This window comes from Agelaius tricolor, unplaced genomic scaffold (genome assembly GCF_023055355.1).
Source record: "Agelaius tricolor isolate 1412-34295 unplaced genomic scaffold, bAgeTri1.0.p SCAF_14, whole genome shotgun sequence".
Lineage (NCBI taxonomy): Eukaryota > Metazoa > Chordata > Aves > Passeriformes > Icteridae > Agelaius > Agelaius tricolor.
The window spans coordinates 15,678,226-15,700,676 of NW_027269274.1; the positions used below are offsets into that span (position 1 = coordinate 15,678,226).

At 42.5% G+C, this 22,451-nt stretch overlaps 1 protein-coding gene across 2 annotated transcripts in view; it reads left to right on the top strand.

Annotated features, from left to right (window-relative positions):
- The first annotated feature begins 1,169 nt into the window (after window positions 1-1,169).
- Window positions 1,170-22,451, top strand: part of PRKCD (protein kinase C delta) — a 60,333-nt gene continuing 39,051 nt past the window's right edge. For both annotated transcript variants that reach the window (XM_071439903.1, XM_071439904.1), the window contains exon 1: window positions 1,170-1,397. The gene's annotated coding sequence lies outside the window, so the exon portion shown is untranslated. The remainder of the gene's footprint in view (window positions 1,398-22,451) is intronic.

Here is a 22,451-nt window from a genome sequence, read left to right on the forward strand (position 1 = left end):
CAGAAGTAAAAAGGAAATTACCTCAGATGACTCTGTTCCTTTGCTTTCACCCAAACTGTGATATATCTACTAGAGCTCTCAATTTTGAAATATATTTCTTCAAATTAGACTCTCCAAGCATAAACCAACTGATTTATATACATATTATAGCCTTTCCAAGATGATGTCAGACAGAACAAGCAAGGAACTCTGACATTACCTTATAACTATCAAGTGAAATGTTCTGGAAAGAAGCTGGACATCAAATGGGTGGAATGTGGCGTTTCAGAATGTAACAGCTGGGTCACAGCCCCTGCAATGGTGACACCCCCACTGCACACCAGGGGCTGGCACCTGCCGCAGAAACACCCAGTTACCACAGCACCACAAAAACACTGGGAATTTCATCACCGTCTTCAGCTAGAGCTGAGTGAGGTCATTTAAGATGAAAACATGAGAGCGATTATACGCGACCTGTGCGAGTTAAAAAGTGATGACAAAGGTCTGCCTTGACGTATAGAAGTGTTTTCTCTGGTTTCTACACTTCACACATTCCTGTGCTGCAGCCCATCCCTAAAATATCTCGTTTTAACAGAAACGCTTACGGCACTTGAAGAAAAACCGATCCCCATCACTCAGAGCAGAGCACGGACCGGGGGAGCCCCGGCTGGGACTCAAAGTGACCGGGTGAAGGGCTGAGGTCTCTGAGGTGAGCTCGCTGAGGCAGCGGCAGTGACCACAGAGCTACGGGGTTCGGCCCCATAAAAAAACAACAACATCCGTGGCTTCTAAGCCACCAAAGAATGTTTAACCAAAAGCGCAGTAAAGGCTGAGAACACCTGAGCGCACTCTCCGCCGGGCAGGGGCTCGCTCCGAGCTCCGGCACCTCAAACCGCGGTGTTTCCCCGTGTCCGGGTGACCGGCGGACCAACACCTGCCAAACCCCGAACCCCAGCAGAGCGCTGCCGCGGCCGCAGCCCTGCCTCCCTCCCTCCCTCCCTCAGCACGGCACCGAGCCCAGGTGCGGAGCGGAGCCTCGGGCGGGGCCCGGCGCGGGGCTCCCGCTGAGGGCTCGGGCGTTCCCACACGCGGCCACCGCCACGGGACAGGGGAGGGGACGGAGCCGCGGGAGCCCGGGCAGGGACAGCCAGCGCCTGGCACGGCAGCTCCGGGGCGGGGCGGCGCAGGAGGAGCGGCAGCGGCAGGAGGGGCGGCCGCGGCAGGAGCAGGTGAGCGTGGCCGCAGCCGCGCCGGGGGCGGAGCGGAGCGCGGGGCGGGGAGCGCCGGGCCGTGCCGGGCACACTCTGCTCCCTCCCGCCCGCCGCTCCGCCCGTACTCCTTCGCTCTCGCTCTCTGTTTCCCGGGACAGCGCCCGAAACTCGGCGGCGGCCGCGGCTCCCGACGGCTCCCCGGACGCGGTGAGTGCCCGTACCTGCCCCCGGCGCGGCGCTGCCGCCGCCCGGCAGTTCCTGCCCCGCCTGGGGTGAAGGAGGAAGCGAGACGGGCTCGGCTCCCTCCGGCCCGCCCGGCTTCCGTGGGGCGCCCGGCGGGCAGAGACAGAGGGAGGGAGATCGAGGGTCCCGGCGCTCCGCTGCCGTCTCCCGTGTGGCCCGGGCAGCGCCTCAGCGCCGGGGTAGGGCGGGGGGCGGCGGGGCTGCGCCCCGGGCCGGGGCTGCCTCCTCCGGAGCCTCCATGTTGGGCTGCGGGCGGGGGGCTGCGGACGGAGCGGGGCCAGCCGGGGCCGTAGCGGGGACAGCGCCGTGCCCCGTGCGGGGAGGCGGCGGGATCAGCCCCAGCGTCGGTCCCTGACAGGAACACGGAGTTCCCTCCCGGCAGAAGTGCCAACTTCGATGCCACCAACTTTTTTTCCCACCCAGCCGCCCCGAGTGTCTGTTTCAGTCTCCGTGCCGCAGTGAGTTCGGGCAGATGAAATGCAGGCTTTCAGATGGTCAGGTTTCCAGCTGAATGGCGACAGACAGTAAGAAATGAAGGAGCAGGAATGCCCGGTGCTTTTGTGTACGTACATGCCAGGCGCGCATCTATTAAAAAACAATTTTCAGTTTGTCGCTAGAGAATTCCCCGCTTGCATTAGGGCATGAAATATTAAAATAATTGGATTACAGCGTTCTGTGGTTACATCTGACATCAGTTTACTTGCGGGCCCTGACTGTTGCACCGCTTCACTTCTAGATTGTCCAAGTAGCACAGAGCAGAGTGTAGATCTGAACCTAGGAGGTTTATGTGCAAGGATGACATTGCCCCGTATCCCATCCCTTGATATGTCCAAGGAGAGATCTGAGAGAGCAGATGGGTGTGGGAGAATCAGTTCTAGTACTAGATCTTTACCTAGTTTGAGAGGCTCGTTTAAAGCCTGAACTACAATGTTTAGTATCTCTGCAAATAATCGGTATCAAAATCCTTGATACCCTTACAGTGTGTTTAGTTCCTTTTAAATCTTTTTTGCTCCAGACTTGTACTGTCAATAGTCTTTTAACAGTGTGATAGCAAATTAACTCTTCAGCTTTCCATCTGTCAAATAATGCCTTGCAGCACTGTGCCAATCCAATAGGACGCTATAACCAGCATAGATTTCAGAGCAGGAACTCTATGAAGAAGTGTTTCTTAAGTGGTTAAGCAATAATTCATAAGCATTTTTTAAGTGTATATGCAGGATTTCCTGTTTATTTTAGTTCCTGAAAATGGCTGTGTTAAAAATGAGCTGTTTGTATTTGGACTGGTAGATTTCAGTCACCCTAAGTCACTGCTGTGGAAACCTGCAAACACTGAGGGGAAAAGCAAACATAAGTCTGCAAAACATGGGTTTAGGTTTCTTTTTTTAAATGTTTCTCATCCTCACCTTAATTTCATAATAAAATATTTCATAATAATAAAATAAAATATTTAATAATAATATAAAATATTTTTGTAATAAAATACAGGTGTGTGCTTTAATTTAAGAAATTATTAAATGCTGGCATTTCAGTTTCTTTGACCCACATAGTTTTACTATGTTTTGTAAAATTGAATACATCCAAGTTCTAAGGATGTATGATTTTCAGAATTAAGTGCAATACTTTTGGAACTTTGACAGCTAAAAAATTGAAAGGTGCAATAAGATATTTCACTAGTTGTTATTATTTGCCTGTACTGCTAAACACAAAAGAACTTAAGGACAGCGTGGAATAATTAAGATTTGGGAATCCTTTGAGATTTTCATCCTACATCTCATCATTCAGATTTAGGTATGAAGGAATTGCTGCCACTCAGTGGTTGATACAAACATACAGAAAATTATATTCAGTTACACAGATGTGATGTCTGTGTAGGTAATGAGAGAGTTTAAGGTGATTCTGCTCAGGCAATCTGTGTGATATAATTGATCAGGAAGATGCTCATATTGTTATCACCAGAAAAGAGCTCACTGTTAATTTTTTTGCCATTTTGTGCTTCATGAATTATAACCCACCTGTTCATTAGACATAATCATACAGTAGGGTCCTATTTTTTTATTGAATGGAACACTGAAATAGCATAATAATTTTTACTTTTTGATCACGCACCGTAGATGAAAAGATACTCTGTACAGAAGGAATTATTTAGAAACTATTTCTAAACTAAAAAACTTAAATTTTCTAGGTACATTTCTTAAAAAGAAATCTTCAGAAGAATCTCTCAAAGAGAACTTGGCTAATTGATGGTATATCAATCTAGGAAATAACAATAAATCTTGGAAAGCTGCCATCTATTTTTAAAGTAACTGATTTCCTGGGAAAAGCATAGGAGCTTTCAGGCCTCTGAGCTTATTTTGATGTCTAAAAGCCACAGTCATTAAAGTCCATTCAGATTAGGTCCCATCCCTGGAAGTGTTCAAGGCCAGGCTGAGCAGGACTTTGAGCAAGGTGCTCTTGTGGAAGGTGTCCCTGCCCGTGCCAGGGGGGTGGGACTGGATGGTCCTTAAGGTCCCTACCAACCTTAACCTGTGATTCTGGTGGGTGCTTCAGGGCCCAATAGTTTAAATTAACCATCCATCCTTGTTCCCGTTTGAAGGCTGCACTGTCACCTCCTCTGTGCAGAGGCACAAATCTGCCCTCTGCCCATCCCCATCTGGAGCTCAGCTCTGGCTGAGGAGCCCCTTCCTCAGCTCCCAGTCCCCAGCTGTGCCTGGAGGTGGGACTGTGGCTGTGCCAAATTCACCCAGGGCAGCTGCTCTACAGGGCTGCAGTGGCCCGGCGTGGCCTGTGCAGTGTAAATGTGTTACAAGGGCACTGGGTTGTGTGCCTGGATGTGTTCACACAGGTATTTCAGCTCCCCAAAGCTAACTCAGGTGTGTCTCTTCCTGATGCAGTCCCAGTGCGCTGTGTGCCTGTAGTCCACCATCCCCTTCACTGCATTTGCTAAGTGTGTGCTTCAACTACTGCAGAAAGAACGAGGGAAAAAAGGAATAGGCTGGAGATTGGACTTTGTTGCAGATGAGTCAGAGCTGAATGTGAAAGATGACAAGAAGGGATTTACCAGTGGAGTCTGGGGGCTGGCTGACTTCATTAGGAGCCAAATTCCTCTGTTAATCATCCACTAATGAGAAAGATTGTGACTTTTTACTCTGGGATTATCCTTGCATTTGAATGCAGCTTCTCCATTCTTCTTATCAGGTTCTGTCCAAAAGCTGCCTGACAAGCACCAAAACAGTTTGTGTTCCAATAGTTTTTTAACTGCTGCTCTGTGGCAGAACTTGTCATCTTTCTCTGAGTCTTCCTTTATGTGCATAGTCCAAGTGCAGAATTTGTTTCTGTAGAGCTCCGTGTGGAGCCAAAGGACAAGGAGCAGGAATAAGGAAAGGGGGAAAGCTGCACCCATTCAGAGCCATTTGGGTAACACATTAAAAGTAATCATTCTGCATCCGCTTGGCTGCACTTTGCAAAGATGCAATTAACAGAAATGAGCCTGGGAGAGCTCTTTACAGCCTTGGTAAAATAATGCTGAAGTGCCCTGTGTTGTGTTCTCATTTTAAATGCAGTTATTTCTACCCGGAAGAGTTTTTACACTTTCTTAAAGACACTGCCTCTTCAAGCCGGAGCTGCCCGGCAGGTTTTTACAGTATTTGAGTACTTTAGCAGAAACCTGCTCCATAGGAAGCAAGGATTGCCTCTGGCTCTGCAGGACCTCCTGGGTTATCATACTGCCTTTATGCCTGGAAGCTGCACCGGTGTCCGGAGACACCAGGAAAGGTAGAGAAATGAGGGATCTAGCACACAGGAGTGCTGGGAACGGCACAAATCTGACCTTGGCAAGAGTCATGCAGGGTTTATTTCTGGTCTGCTGTAGACTAGACTCTGTTATTGCACGTAACATTATTACAGAGGATAGAAATCTGACATGTATATCTGTGTGCTTCAAATAATTTTCTGTTGGCTTTTTTTTTCCTCTGATTAAAATTTATGCAAGTGGAATATGTTGTCTGCTTTTTGGTGACAGCAAGGTGCCCTGACATCCATGAAGTTATGTTTTGAACCTGTTGTTTTTTTCTCATTGACAATAGAGCTGACTGTTTCTGACTAAAAGATGGAAGTGATGCAGCATAGATTTATATCAATAGCTGCAAATCCAAGAGGCAGGCCATAAAATAAATTCTTTGCAAATACTGCTCAAACCAAGAAAGTGCATAAAACCACAAAATACTTTTTATGATATCCTCTTACTGAAATTAATGTGTTTTCTGGTAATTGCTTTGCCATTGAGTGCAATGCTCTATCTGGAAAAGTTTATTTAAGGATACTTAAGCATAGTTGGTATTCATATAATAATCACCATCCATAAAGTCTGGGGATGGCTATCACAGATAACTTAATGGAACGGATCCATGTTAAGCTTTTAACCTTGGATGATGCTTGCCTGACTGCCAAGGGAGGAGAGTGTGTGCTTGCCATCTCCTCCCATTTAATCAGCCAACTATCAAATTTAAAATAAGCAGCAGTACCTCTCTGTGCCTCAGAAGAAGGTTATTCTGAATTCCAACCTGCTTTTGAGAACGAAGCAGATGTGTAATGTATATACATATCCTGCTATTTCCTGTGCTTCTTAGGGCTGTGAGCAGGCTGTGGTTTGTCTTGGTTGAGATGTAACCAAGATGTTCCAGTTTTACCCATGAGTGGGGTCAGGAGAGCTCCTTGGAGACTGGATAATAGGGCAGGGTGTCATTGCTGTGTGTCTGTGGCAGAGACCCTCCTGAGAAAGGCTCTTCCCAGACCCCTTAGTGAGGGTGCCCCTCTTTTCTGAAGAGGTGCATGTGGGCTGACATCCTTTCCACCCCACAGGGCTCAGAGGAGTTATCTCAATTAGTATCTTGTTTCTCATCTCGTGGATGGCTGAAAATCTCTAAACTGGGGTGTACATTTGCACATGAGTGGCTTTAATTCGTGTTTAGTCCGTTGCAGTCTCATAAATTATTTAGGTATTTATGGATTGGCTTAATCCTGGCTGCCTGCTATCGATGCAGTGCATCTTGAAACATATGCATTAAATCTAAACTTCAGCTCATTTTCCCACACCCCTGAGCTATGATGTAATTCACACTACTGATCTGGAGCTGGAAGCCCGGACCTGTGTTGGGTTAGCTTTGTTGTTTATTTTGTGATAAATTTGTACTGATGAGATGACGAAGAGAAAACTACACGGCTGTTTAGCACTCATTGAGCTACTCTGAGTGTTTGATTTTATCTGTTCCTATCCCCATCAGCACCTATTTAATAGAGATCTCATAAAATCCTGGTTTGTATACTTGACTCTATCATGTTCTCTGGTTTCTTGAGGAAATGCAGTTTAAGCTTTGCCATGGCTTTTCTGCCAAAGGAACTCTTGAAATCTGAGTGTTTGTCAGGATCACTTTGTTTCTCATAGTTTCAAGGATATTTAATTTCCTTCAGTGCATTGAATGTATCAATACTCACTGTGAGGAACAGTTTAAGGAAGAAGGATTTTTGGTTGTGATAACAGATTTTTCTTTCTGATAGTAAAACTTTTATTTTTCTCAAGATTTAGATGCTTGAACATGTGGACAGATATTTGAAAAGATGATCAAAACTGTCTTAAGAGCCAAACAAGGTTAAGCTTGGCTTCGAAGTCTGCCTTTGTGTGGGAAATTCTGAGTACAAAGGTAGCTAAGCAATTGCTAACACATTGTTTCATGTCTGAACTATGCTTTTTTTGGAGGCTGTATTTGATTCTTCCATGAACAAAGGAGGAACCTTGTATTTCTTTCTTGAAAGAAACAGTCCCTCCTTTTCAAAAAGTCCTGTGTGCAGAAGTTTGGTAGGAAGATATGGTCCAGCCAGTAACAAGCAGTGTTCATCATATGCTTTCAACTTGTATTCTCATGGAAAAGGAAGATAAATAGACATAGTGCAATAACACTGAAAGACTGTCATGTTTGAAATATGACACTGACTGGCCTGTAGGTTTTATCTCAAGATGTTTATGATATGTTTTGGAATGCCTCTTGGTAACTGCATTTTGCTGGTGTGACTTTGTAACCAAAATGGGTAATTGTACCTCACTGATTTCATTAGGGTCTGTTGAGAAACTGCTGAGGAACTGTCTGAATATTTTACTGAAAAACTCCTGTGAAAGTAAGATTTATTCTTGCCTATTTGAAGAAAAAAAAGTATTAAATGTATGTTTCTGTAAGAATGAGCGCAGATGGCTGCCTTACATCAAGCAGGTGCAGACAGATTCTATAATTTTGATAAGGAGCTCTAACTAGATCTGAAACCCTTAGTCAAACAAGTATCTCTGCAAGTAGGAGTAGATTTGACTATAGATGCTTTCAGTATCAATTTGGGGGTTTTTAAAGAATTATTTTAATAGTCTGGTTCCTGCACTTGCTGATCACTGATGATGACATTTCTTCCCATGCAGTGTGCTGGTCTGTAATGCTGTGCTCATGCTGAGCTGTGAATTGCTCAACAAGGGTTCAGCTGTTTCCTTAAGTGTCTGATGACTGTGGCCTTTGCTGAACTCAGATAGTCTCACTAATGACTTGGGGGTGCTGATTGCCAAATATCCAGAGTAGATTAGTGTGTCAGGGAATTGTGAGCCCTCATTTGCTTACATTCCTCAGTAGCTGACAGGAGCCCACAGTTGCGATTTCTGTTTGACAAATTTACCTAAGAAACAGCATCCCAGGGGCAAGAGCTTCTTGCTGTGGACCTACACTTTCCCAGATAACTTAAGAGCTAAAATTCAACCAGATTTGCTATGGTCTGAATGCAGTGAGCCATTGGCACTGGAACGTCTTCTCCTGTTCTCTCGGCTGAAAAGGAGGTGCCAACATCCCCAGCTACCTCATTCCTTCAAGCCTAGCACAAGTTAGGGAAGGACAGGTTAAACCGGGGGTCAGCAGACAGTATGTGCCTAGAAAAAAATCATGTTGGGAACTAGAGAGCAGGAGGCACAGCTTGAAGCAGTATTGCAACTGTGGCAGGTATCATGGCCCCAGCTCTGCCCAGTGACAGAAGCATCTCTTGTTGTGCAAGTCCAGTGAAGTCATTCCACTGGGGATTCCTCACCTCTACATTAACAGAAAAGATTTGTCATCAGGTAATATTGCCAGGTATTTTTTCCTAGTGGATTTTTTCTTTTTTTTAAGTAAAGGCCATTTGAAGAAAGATGTTATTTGGGCTAAGAATTTATAGGTCTCTCTGTTAATCGCTGCCATGCTGGTGTGAGGTTCTTAGGACTTCTTCTCCTTTCTCCAGTTTTCTTGGACCCTTTCAGTGAGGGAATCTGCAATCAATTTGTACCTCTCAGTTCATCTGTAATTGCAGAGGATCTGTTCTGTTGCACATACACCTTAGAGCATCTTAACTTCTGAAGGCCCTCTGGAATCTGATTCTCCCCATGTATTTGGTCTCCTTTCACCAGAGGTTGGTTTTTCTCTGCAGGAAGTCAGGGTGTGTGTGTCTCATTCCCTTGTAGTCTCAGCTGTGATTTTTGCCTTCCCTGGCTGAGCCATGGCAGGCTGGGCACAGGTTCCCCAGGGCTGTCTCTCTGCAGAGCAGTCACTTCCAGGCAAGGCTGGGGTTTGTGGCACAAGTGCAGCTGTTAAAGTGCTGTCACTGCACCTGCAGTGCAGCCTTGGTGTGCAGCACCTCACATGGCTGACCTAGGGACACGCTGTAGGTCTATGGGGGGGTTCCTTTTACCCAGAATTAGAACAAGTTTTGTCCAAAGCAAGTGAGAATGCTCTGTTGCAGCCTGTATGGGTTTTTACTCAGCCTTTCCACATGGTTCCATTTCCCAAAAGATGAAGTTGTTGGATCTGCACCACAGACACCCTTCGTGTCCATTGAAGGGAACATGGGGGTTGCTGGCAAGGGAAAGCAAGAATGCTGAAACTGCCATTTGGGCAAGGAAGTTGATTGATTTCTGCTGTAAGGCAAGAGCAGGTGGGAGAGAGAAGTACCATGAGTGTGTAGACATGGACCTGGAGCGTGGCAGGGGCAGCCCAGAGTGATGAGAGATGCCAGGCTCTGCAATGCTGCCCGTCCATGTCACACCCTGTGCTGCCAACCCCCCTCCTGCTCCATCCTCAGGAACTCCTCCCCAAAACTTCTGTAATACAACCCAAATGCTCTCACCAGGGCCAGGGTGGAGAGAGGAAGTGCAGCTCTGGTTCTTTGCTGTATCCTGGTTTTTGTTTCAGTTTAATTTGCAAGCTTGCTGATTTCTTGCAGTGTCACTAAGAGTGTTCAAGGCAATCCCAAGGTTTTAATGTAATCTGTACCAGTGTCTGTCAGATTGATTTTCTGACCTATTTTGGGTCTTGCAATTTGGAATTAATGTTGCTTTCCTTTTCCAGTGGGTGGCAGTTGAAGCAAAGAGAAATGTTTATTTTCTTGAAAGTTTTTATAGATATGGATTTAAGGAGAACAAGCCAAAATAAACCAGTTGTTCATTGTCTCTCCTTATGTTGAATTCTGTTCTTTTTGTCTTGCATCTTGCAGCTGGAGAAAAGAACAAAAACCCCTTGTGAGCAAAATCTGCTTTTAGTTTCAATCTCCTACTTTTTGTGTGTTGTTCTGTACTCATTTCCTTATTCTCTTACCAGTTAATAACTTTGAACCCAATCTTTCCATCTCTAGAACTCTGCATTGCATAAGCCTTCTTTCAAAACTTTGAAGCAGGGAGCTGCTGACTTCTTGCAGCAAAGTGTTCATCTTCCCAGAACTGCATTTTGATTTTGAATGTGAAATGTAATAACATTTCTTTCTCTTGCTAAAAAGCTCATCTTGTCAAAAAGTCTTTAATACTGATTATTTGAAATTTAATGTGTATTTTATATTTTACCTCTAATATCTGTGTCCTTACAGGGTCAAATTTTAACTGGAAAGTACTTTCATGCACATTTCTGGTATGGAGTTAGTGCATATCTCACAGCTGAGTTCAAGCATATGTTATTAAAATAAGCAGTACTTGGACTCCAGTGTGCTAGCTAAAGTGCACATTAGTGCATTTACTAAACAGTTCTGAGTAAAACATTAGTATGTGTTAATGGGAATATAAGTATATTTTAATGTATAAAATACTGCAGTTCTAAGTACAGTAGAGATTAAGTTAAATCTATTCTTCTAAAATTGCAAGAAGTATCTATATCAGTGCCAAAACCAAATGTGAAACTGGTAATTATTGTTGGATCAAGGAGCAGAATTTAATGTACTTTAAAAAGTGCGAATTTGACCTTTTTTTTTCTTTTTCCCAAAATACATAAATTATGAAAGGATTTTTCCAGGATTTCCCAGTGCTTTATTTTGCGGATAAATACTTAATATAGCATAAAAAGCAGGGGAAGTCTTTTATCTCAGTGAATTTTTTCCCCTAGGCATGAACTAGCCATTCATCTTCTATAATGTTGATTATAGCTAAATTAGCAATTAATCTCCATCTTTTCCCTGAAGAAAATGAGCTCTCATATAGGTATTTAATGACTGAGTCAGTTTATCATAGCTAAGCCTTGTCTAAGCATATGTGCCAGTCCACTTAAAGTCTGCTCTTAAATTGATGCAGTTAAATCCAAAAGCTTGTGCAAACACAGTAATTCTAAATGTTTATAAACTGATTTGCCACTTGTGTGGATACAAGTTCTGCTGCTTCTGTGGTTGATGGATAAAACTTGCAAACTGATTTAGGACTCTAAATGGAAAAATATCCAGGAAGAAACCTTCTGGCCAAGTGAAATGACAAGGAATTAATTACCACAGCAGTAACAAGTTGAGCTTTGTCTTGTTGATAACAAAACTGATTTTGCCTAGCAGCAGTACTCCTATGTCTGTAATAACCTAAAATGGAAAACTTTTCAAAGTAAAAAGTGCTCTGAAAGTCATGACATAGCATGACCTCAGTTTTGTCAAAGGGACCCACTCAAACAGAAGATTACTCTTTTGAAAGTCATTACTTGTTTTTTGGGTTTTTGGTGTGTTTTTTTGCTGTTGTTGCTTTTTTGGGTTTTTTTGGTTGGTTGTTTTTTGTTGTTGTTTTGGTTTGGGTTTTTTTGTTACAAGACTCTATAATAACATCTGTGATGACTTTAATGCAAGTCAGTAGAAAAAAACCCCCACATTTATTTTCAGTTCCTTTATCTGTCAGTTTCTGGAATATCATTTGCTGGAAAATGATGCTTCTATAGATGGTGAGGAAAAGGCTCTAAATTATTCTAAAACATTTTGATACACATATCATGTGTGATGGCATGCTTGAATTCTGGAGGGTTTTATACTTTCTTTAAGACTTCATCCAACTGGCAAATCTTGTTTGGAGGGCTGTGGAAGGGTTTTAGCATTATTCCTACTCTAGATTGCAAAAAAAACCCCTACTTGTATTATGGTTTGGGTATTTCTCTTTCCTTGCTTTTATTTTTTTTAAATAAATCTGGTTTTCTTGCTGCTATTTCATTCTACTTTCCAGTGAATAAAGCTGATCCTAATACTAAAAAAGTTTTGAGTGAGTCTCAAACAGAGGGATGTTTTCTTTGTTTGCTTTAAACAAACCATGCGGGTTACACGGCTCTGTTTTGAATTAACAGCTCTCCAAACTGGGCTGACCACTTAATGCTTCTCAGACACTGAGCATTCAAATACTTCAAAGGAAAGACAGCCATATCTAGTGTTTTATCCCCTTAAAAGCACAAAAAAGAATGCCAGACTCATGTAATTGAAACCGTTTGCTGTAGGCAAGGTGTCCCAGGCAGGCCAAGGTGGAAGAACCTATCCCTGTTCTGCTGTGTTTAGTTTTGCTTTGGTTAGTAGGGGCACCCTGCTGCCTAATAAGAGTTAAAGGTAAGTTAAAACTTGGCCTGTTTGTGTCTCTCTTAGTTTGGTTTTATTCTTATGGTCTTTTAGCTCTTACTTGGAGTTCTAGTGGGTGAAGGCACAGTACATGGAGACCAGCATGCATAATACTCTTCTGATCAGGGTCTTATTTGCCAAAGTCCACTTAATACCACTTTTTAATTGTTTAGCCATTCAATCTCCCAAAATAATTTGTTAGGAAAGTTACAAAAAAAACCCACTTTGCAGTCCATCAGTGTCTGCTGCATAAGCCTTTTAAAGCCTGTGTATACATACCCCAGTGTGGCTCCATCTGCTCTCTGTGCTCCAGGTGAGGGGCAGTAGAGGGAAGCAGGGGCAGCTGGGGGAAATGTTTGCAGCTGGATGTGGAACTCTGGGGACGTAAGACAGTGACTGTTGTACTGGGTAGCTGTTCTGCTGGACCCCTGACAGATTGAGTAGTTTGGGGAATTGTTTGTTTTCTGCGTGTCCAGATCATGGGTAGTGAAACTTATGGTTGTTCAGGGTTTTGGTTTTGAGGGTTTGGATATTTGGTTGTGTGGTTTGGTTGGTTTTTTTCAGGGTTTTTTTGCCTGTTTTCCCTATTGCAGTAGCCCAAGAGTGGGTGCCTGGCTGGGACACCCCAGCACGTCCTGGTTTGCTGCCTGCCCCATCCCTGCTGGGCTGAGCACTGAGCTGTCCAGCTGGGACACAGCCACAGCTCCCATCCAGCAGTGTAGGGCTGAGCTCAGCTCTGTGTGCTGCAAAGCAACACCCACTGCTGGCCTTCCACAGCCTGAGCCCTTCCCTGGTGCAAACTGGAGAAATTTCCATCTAACTGACTCTGCACAATATTGTATCAAAGCTGGAACAAAGATGAGGTAGATGTTCTGCCAGCATCCTAGGGAAAAGCAAGTACGCTTGAGACTTGTGAATTTTCCTGTGCATTTTTTGTGGCTTTATGATTATAAAGTTTCTGAGAGATTTCTTTTCCTCAAAGTTAGGTTTTAAGTGTATAATTCATATATTTTGTGCCCATGCAGGTGTGTTGATAAGATGGGGGTAAAATAAGTGGAGTAACAGAGGGAGGGGGTTTTGTCCTCTGGGAAAAGAAGCTGGAAAAACTTTTTTGGTCCATTTCATCTCTTCAAAGATTCCAGCTGGACTTTCTCAGTATTACTTGGAGCCATGTTCTGATACTGACTGCTTCTCTCTGGAAGCACTTGCACAAAGCCAGGGTAGCAGAGTCATACTGTCCTCACAGTTACCTGAGATTGTGGTTGGCTGGGCTTGAGAATCTTCACACTCAACTGTACAGAATTTCTCATTTTGAATCTTCTGAATGCTTGATCTGATAAATTGCTGGAAGGGCGTGTTCTGGGTATCAGTGAGCAGAATCTTTTCCTGTTGGAGACTAGGTGTGGTGAAATGGAAGACAGAAGCCATGGGAAGCCCCTGTTCTGTTTGATGCATCCACAAGCTGGAGTCTCAGGTTGTAGATGAAAGAATGGGAGATGTCCCTTAAGCCTCTTGGGCTTTATGCAATGCAATGATTTCAACTGTTGCAGCATTTTCTATTAAACTTTTCTCAATATCCCCATGCTATAGAGAATTAACACCTGTGTAGTTTGTGTTCAGCTTGGCTTGGATAGCTGGAGGTGGAGAGGGTTGGCTGAAAGACTTTGGCACCATTTTTCCATTAGCTGCATCTCCCCAAAAGCTCAAACAGTACAATTGCTCTTTTCTTTTCAAATGTGTAGTGCTGTGTGACATCAGGTGCATATGGCATTCATCAATAATAAAAATTATCAGCTGAGCAGTAATAACATCTACAAATAAGTAATAGTGCAAACAAGTAATGAGTAATCCCCAGCAAGCAACATATTAAGAGGAAGTAGGCTGCTTGCTTCTGTTCCTTCAATGTGGATCCTGAAGTTCAGAGGTTCATTGTCTCTGACTGTGCATTTTATAAACACATTTCTAAGCTCATTCCCACATCATTTATACGTTGAAGTTGTCCAAGGTCTGAATTGGCCTTTTGGAGAACAACGTTAGTGCTCTTTGTTTTCAGGTGTTGCTAAATACTAAGAAAGAAATAAAAATGGGATCTTTTACTTTGAAGCAGGTGTTTGGTTGTGTGCTCTAACAGTGCAAATCAAAACACTGCATTCTTTGTAGGTCAGTGGAAAGGGTAGCAGGGAGGTGGCCATGGGCTACTTGAGGAGATGCCCAGGGGCCTGAGAGGGGACTGCAGATGACTTTGATCCTGTTAGTTCCATCCTGTGCTAGCAGTGCTGGAGGAACCCAGCAGGGAAAGCAAAATGCTGATTTATTTACTTCACAGCCCAACCAAGAGCCAGAAACCTCTGTACTTCACCCTGCCCAGAGCCTTGGCCTGCTGCAAAGACATCCAGGTTTATCTGTTGCTGTTGGACTTTGCCCGCACATCCTCCAATACTGCACAGCCCATCGGATCAGGAAGGAATTAGATAGTGACTGGAGTTACTTGGGCTCACCAGACTTTGAACAATGTCTGAGTAAAACCAAATTGAAAGCAGTACAACCAGTTTTCCTTTTGCTGTAGCTGTGTTTACAAAGATTTCAGTATGGCCATAATTTACCTGGCTTGGTAGCACTATCATTGACAGAGAAATAAATGAATTCTTACATTCATGCTTCACACTTGCAAGATTGTGCTTCAAGGGTGAAATTTCCCTGATTTTAACCAGAAAACACATTTAATTAAAATGTTAATGAAGCTGATATTTTTTTCTTTCTGCCGCAATTCTTTTAACCAGTGCCATTGCACCCATTAGGGGATGTGGGCTATGTGTAACCTCAAACACTGAAAAAAAAGTCCCCATCTTTTGTTGATAAAGTGTGAAAATAGGAAAACATAATCTTAATATTGCCTTAAGAAAGAGAGAAATCAATTTCAGACCTCAAATGCTGTACTTTAAAACACATTTTGGCATTCTGGTGACATCAGTCCTAGTAGAGCATACTTCACAGAACCGAAACTCATTCTTTCACTTTTCACTCTGTGTACCTGTGCTCTACTTTCTTTTCCCTGCCTTTTCTGTGCTTTGCTAAAAAGGCAGATGCAGTTCAATACTTTTTTTTTTCCCTAAAAGGCATGTTATACAAAGAAGTTCTGCAGTGAAACCTTTTTAATTCATGAAACTCAAAAAAGCTTTGATTTTCTGTTTCTTAGCTCGCTCTCTGCCTTCACCTTTGCTTCCTGTATTTTAGGATACATAAGTAGCAAACAGTCAAAAACTGATTTTAAGAAACTTTACTGGGTTACTTTGATTCTCCCTCTTAGTTTAATCCTTTCAGAGATTAATTGCAGTTCCCCTGGTGCTCCTAGGAAACACTGAAGAGAACGCTGAATACCTTTAAAATGCATTTTTAAAACAAATAACCAATCCCAACAGTAATTCTAGCAGGAAGCAGTGGATGGCAATTTAATGAATTTCTCAGATCAGTCATTAAGTCATCTTTCTCTGTCCTTAATTTGTTATATGGAAACTGCTGGTTTTACATGTGTCCTGGTTTTGGAGAAAAAAACCAAATTGATGATCTCTGAAAATGTGTACAGTGTTAGTATCTAGTTTATTTAGGAATGGATGGTAAAACTCCAGAGAAAAACACATGGTGTGGTAAAATGTACTTGCTCAAAATTAAGTGTCTCAGTTATCTTATAAAGGTATGGGAGTATTTGGAGGTTTTTCCCTCTTTTTTCTTCTGAACAAAATCCAATGTGCTGCTGTCAAGTCCTCAGCAGTTTGCAATCAGATGTTCCCAGGATCTGTCACAGTAATTAATTTGTGTGACTCTCTTCAAAGCAGCAACTTAAAAGATTTTTTTTTTCCTTTTAATTGCTGAAGTTTGGTACTAATCTTCCCAATGATCTGTTCAGTAGCAGGCAATGCAGGGGGGTACCACAGCAAGCTGGGGTTCAGAAGTTGCTCATAGCTGCAGGTTTTTCCCTTTCAAAATACTTTGTAAAGTCAACAGAGGGGTGAAAACTGTAAAATTCAAAGCAACCGTGCTGTGATCAAACAATTCTGCAAGTGTGTACTCTGAGATTCTCAAAGTTCATGCTTATTTTGTTTGGTGAAATACTTTGAAAGAGCTGATATGACATTAGTGTGAAGTGTAAAGTTATACAAATAAAGTCATGTATTCCTATTAAACCCCCCCTCTGGCAATATATTAGGGCATAGAAGTTTTGATTCTTTTACAGTAGCTGGTTTGTCCCTCCTAGTTAGATTTTGCCATGTTTGAAAGGGTCTTTGTTGCACTCTTTGGCTCCTCTTGCCATTGATACACAGGTCTGAGGTTTTCCTGTTCAGGGAGAATTTGGCTGCACTCACCGTGCTGCTTCTAGTAAAGCTCATGAGCAGAGTGTTGTCTTGGAACATGTAACAGATTGGGTTTTATTCAGCTGGTATGTTTTGGACCTTTACCATGTTCTCATTTATCTCTCACTCACAGAAACACTCCAAAATGGCAACCATGTAATCTTTTTTAGATTGTAAAGCCTTTGTTATGGCTCCAGAGTTTGATGCCTGACTCTTTACTGTGTGCTTTGATCCTGGGTTTCTGGTTTGTGTTTTTGTTTGGTTTGGGTTTTTTCCCCCCTGGTGCCTGTGGAAACATTCAAAGTCCTGATTATTTTCAGGGACTAATATAACTTTTTATGGAATCATATTGAAAAAGGGCTTTGTTAGATTAGTGAAGCATTCACGTGCTTTACTTCATTTGCAGAGTTGTGGTTTTTTGCTAAATCTTAACTCTTCTCTATGAGGACATGGCCTTAATAATTTTACTTTCTGCTTCCAAGCTGGCTCTTTGTGAAGAAGGAAAAGATTCCTGGTGATGCTTCATCTGAAGCATAAGGGTTCCTCTGTTGGTTGTTCCTTGACTTGGTTTCTGTCGTTCATATTTGAGTTACTGCTTAAATTCAGGCTATTTAGTTGTGATAAACTATAGCAGTTGCAAGAAGCTCTGTCTGCTTGTAGAGAGCCACATGTAGTATTTCAAATAATTGTTCTTGATTCAGTGTTAGTGCCCAAGAGAGCGAGGATGAAGCAGTTCCACTTGGTGCTGCTCCATTTACAGTGTGGAAAGCTTCTCTCTTGTGGCTCTGCCCAGTTTATCTGGAAAAGCAGAAGTTTTCAGGCCATGAGACTCATTTAGGTGGATTCTTAGTTTTAGTGGTCAGCTGTAATTTCCTGCCAAGTGCAAACACTTGGTCCTGGAGGACTTGGTCACTGTGGCTTAGATTTACCACAGCCTGGGTCTTAAAAGTTGTAGGTTGCCTAGAAGAAAACTCATCTATCTAGGAAGATACTTCCAAAGAAAAATCTGGAAAAGGGATTAAGAGTGAGTCTGCTAAGTATTTATTTTGTTCTTTATTGTTTGAGTTAATAGAGTTTAACCTGTACTAGAAATAGGTAGGAAGCACAGACTGGTGTTCTGGGCTCCCTAAGAAAGACAAACTTGGTGACTTTTTTGAGTTAGTGAATTACTCATCGACTACCTTGTGTATTCAAGGAAAAATTCCAGATACTCCCCCAGTGATGTGACTGTTTCTGTCTTGCCTGGGCGTGGTCACGGCCCCTATCCAAGAGGTTTAGAAGGCAGAGTGAAATCTTTGCCAAGTATGAAAGACAGGTATGACAGGCAAGTACTCTTGGCAGGCAATTTGGTTTATTATGCAGCTATTTGAAGGGGCAAGCTGCCAGCTTTCCACGTTAAAGGGAAGATAATTGCCTAACAAGGTCACTGGGAAGAAGGAATACTGTGGGACAGAAATTTTGTTCTGTCCCTTGGTAGAACAGATCATTTTATTTCATTGCATGCTGGAAGGACCCATGGGGCCTCAATCATGCCAGTTCCAGACACTGTATGTGTACCACGTCTTCTGCTGCCAGCCAGAAAAAATGTGTTTCTGAAATGTTGGGAAGTGCCCAAGTGAAGCTTAATGTGCAAACTAGAACTGAGGCTGGCTGTATAATGTAGTACCTTCCTTTAATGTGTAAAGAGAGGAGGAAGTTGGGGTTTTTTTGTTTCTGTTTAATTTAGTAGGAATGGTGTCTTATTCTGGGGGGAGTTTTTCTGTTTATTAGCTTAAACTGCTCTGAAGACAGTGTCAGTAATTTTCTTGTTCACTGTGTTTGTGATTAGAGTAAGTAAAAAATTTTTCAGGATAATTTCACTGTGTCATTGAGGTGGAATTATTTGCATTTTAAAAGAGCAGAATTGTTACAGGAAAAGTAAAAGTTTCTTATCTATTTAAGATACTAATCTCATTTTAGAGATAGACTCAGCTATACCCGTGTGTTCAGAGTACATACCAGGTGATTTATAGCCATGTTCTAATAAAGAGCTGAAGGGGTTTTTTGGATTAAACTTAAAAACTCCTCTGTCCCTTTGAGGCATAAAACCTGCAATGTCTGTGGAACTTCAGTGTCATGATTAAAATTAGACATACTTGTAAGTGACCAAAACCACATCTACTAATCAGAGAGGTTAAGCAGCTTCAGTGGAGTTTGCTGGCAGCCATGACTGTAGTGCATGTCAGAGACTGTTATTGCTGTTCTCAGTGAGTCATTTGGGTAACAGAGGTCATAATTTAATTTGTAGTTGTGTACATAAGTACACAGAGCACGGGAACCACCTGTTAACTACTTCTGCATTTTAATATATTTTTTTACTGTCTATCGTTCAAAAATGTATTTCCAAAGGGAGAGGAGCAATCTGAAAGAGGTATGTGCTTATACAGGTTAAACTGCATGTATTCAGAGAGAGCTTTATCTTTCTGATGCCACTCTGAAATATTTACATGACCCTCAGATAATGCACGTGGAATAGACACCATGAACTGTCAGTCAACTTGCAGTGTTTTCTCAGAAGGCACCATCCTTCAGCTTCCTGGTAAAAGAGGAACCATTGTTTGGAAATAATCCAGTGATCCATCTAATGATTTTACATAGCTCAGCACCTGGTGGAAGATTTAAAAAATAAATATATAAACAGCTGCTTTTCTGCTGTTGGTGCTGTGGTCCTTCTGAAACAAAAAGTGCCCAGCTGCCCTCACAATAAGATGAAGAGAAAAACAAAAACTAAAAAGGCCTTGACCAAAGTCTTAAAATGTTTTCAGGACTCTCCTGCAGCCCAGGACCAGCCTTCTCCTTCATCTCCCTCCATGCAGCAGGGGTGGCCCATCTCTCTAGTCCCCAGGCTTAGGGGTGTGATACTGATTGGTTTTGCTGAGGAGCTGGAGTCCATCAAGGCTGGTTTATCCATCGTTTCTGTTCCTGGCAGATGCCTCCTAAGACATGTACTGATTTAGGAGCTCAGCTGAACTTGTGTTCCCTGGAATGCATCCCAACAAGGACACTGCCACTCAAAGCTCATACGTGAGCTATTTATTCCCTTAAAAAGTGGAGTGCTTGATTCCCAAGTTGCAGCACAACTGTTTTTTTCCCCAAAGTACTTAATTCCTATTTTCAAGACCTAGGAATTTCCAGCATCATATCAGTGCACTCGTGGTGTTAATGCTTTTTTGTTTTTACTGTGTTTTTTAGTAAACTTTATGTTCCCATGTACTTTCCCATAGTTTGTTTGAGCAGGAATGTTTGTCTGTAAACTATGCCCAAAAGAGGGGTTAAAATTCTCCAGAAGTTACAGGAGCTAACTGAGGAATTATGAAAGGGAAAGAATTCTTCTAAATAAACTTAATTAGGGTTTGTCACTTGAGAAAATCATAAGCAGACTCAAATCTCTGATAATCCAGAACTCTGTATATACAATCTGTTAGTTTGCTTGAGAAGGAAGAGTCATTCATGCTGTATCCCAAAATCCAGGCCATCAAGGTCTGTCCCCTGGATGATTAAGACACAGGTGAAAGCTAGCAACAAAAGTAAAAATTTTCAAGTCTCTCTCCATCTTTCCCTCCCACCTGTTGCCTATTTTTAATCCCATCCCATGCTAGATACAGTTGACAGGCACTGATCTAAACTCTCTTAACAATTTGGCTTTCAAACATGTTCGAGTTGTTTCTTCCAGATCTAGATGTCTCCTTTTTGTTCTGTGGTTTGGCTCTTACTGACTTCTCTCTGCACACTGTGTGGTCCAGAACATTTATTTCACCTGCTAAATACCTTTGGGGAAACAATCTTGAGTTCTTCAGGAGCTCTGGTTATCTCTATTTGTTCATCTCAAGTTGTAGTTTGCATTGCTTGTGCTGTTGGCTCTCAATGTCATGTGTGAGTCTCTCTCCTGTTAGATGCTTAAGCATTATTTATGGAGTGTTTGTAAACTTACAGGCAGAGTGTCTGGGAATGTTTGGTGTGTTCCCATGGAGCAGAACTGTATTTTGACAGCTGGTAAATGCCACAAAGCCTCCAGAGGCCACTGCTCCTTATCTGCCATTCTTCCACCATTTAGCTGACTTGTGATAGCTGCTCTGCAGACAGGGCTGTGATTGACAATCTCAATTTCAAAATGTAGGCTCTTCCATGTATCTGTTATTTGTGGGGTTCATTCAGACCAAGTAGTTTTGTTTTCCTCTGTAAATACATATGTTTGAAGTTGAGTTGAGAGTTGGTGTTGACAAATCCTATTTTTAGTACTAAAGTTTCTGTTGCGAGTCTTCACAATTAAAGCACTTTGCCAAGTGTCTATATATCGTTTTATTAGAGCAAACTAAGGAGCAGAGAAGTTAAAAGGTTTCTCAGTGTCATAGGGCATTCAGGATCAGATTCAAAGGCAAACAGTACAGTTCAACTTGGGACCTTGTCTACTTTTATGGCTACTGACACCCCTCCCTGTAGTGGCAGAAATCACCAATTGCTTCTCTGCACTCTAATATATCCCCATAGTTTATGTTTGGATGTGAAAATGAGGTTTCAGTCATCGTTGGTAGTGAGTCCAGTGAATGCTGAAACCTGAAGGAATGCAATGCTGCTGTTTCCTATTTGAGAGGTGCCTCCTGAAACTGAGGCCGGCTGGGCCTTGGCCCCAGGAGGAAAAACAAAGAACCTGGGCTGTAGTGATCCTTGAGGTAAAGGATTTTTTGGTTTTGAGGTGTTGTGAAACTTTTGTCGAAATGATTCCTCACTTGTGTGCAAGGGAATGAATAAAAGAATGAACATGTTGTAAGGCTGGTCTTGTCATTGGTCTGCCTCTGGGTACCCTCTAGTCAGGTGGGTGAGTAGATAACATGAAACTCTTGCTAATGATGGGCAAAAAAACAGGAAGAGAAGCAAGCAGAATAAATTTAGTCTTTCTATTTTAAGTTCTCTTTTTTCACTTCCCTGGGCATTTCCATTCTCCATCATTCCTTGTATTCAGCTTGGTTTACTTATCATTATTTATTATAGGGGAATTCTGGGGGTTTTCAGGGTAACAGCTTTGTAGGAAAAATAGATTTCACTTAGCACTGTGTAGGATATCAGCTGAGAACTTGTCATTTAAGGTGCTACTGACATCACATCAAGACTGGCCTGTAGTCTTCTTATCCCAAACTAAAATGCAGTTCTATTCCTCTGCCCTTCAGCTCTTCAGTGGATTGTCCTTGAGGTTGATTCAAACATCCCACTTTTTCAAAGGCCCTAAAAAGGCAAAAGTTTTTGAAAATAATTCTTATAATTTTTTAAAGATATATCTCAAAGGTGGGTAAATAGTGTACAAACTTCCTGAGATTCCCCTTGGATATTAAGTTTGGTAAATTTGTTTCAGATTGAAAAAAGGATGTTGGAAGGGAGCTTTAGGAAGTGCAGTAATTAATGAGTATTTGTAATGGCAGAGTACCTGTCTGTGCAGTTCTGAGCTGTGTCCTTACTCAGCACTCTGGGTCCTTGGTTTATGAGTAAGCACGGAAGTTGGGAGTTTCCACAAGAATTACTCACCTCAAGGAGGAATCCTGAGAGGCTCATCCCTGTCTGGTCATGGAAGCAAATTAGTTAACCTGCATGCATAATGCATATTTCCAAAATTGCAGACAGATTCTTGAGTCTCTTTGCTGTAGGGGACAGGAGGAAAAATTCTGAATATAAATTCAGCCACTGGTTGCCTCAGAAATGTGTTGAATTGGTGTTAGGAGCCTGTAACCTGCCATCCTGACACCTTGCTGAAAGTATA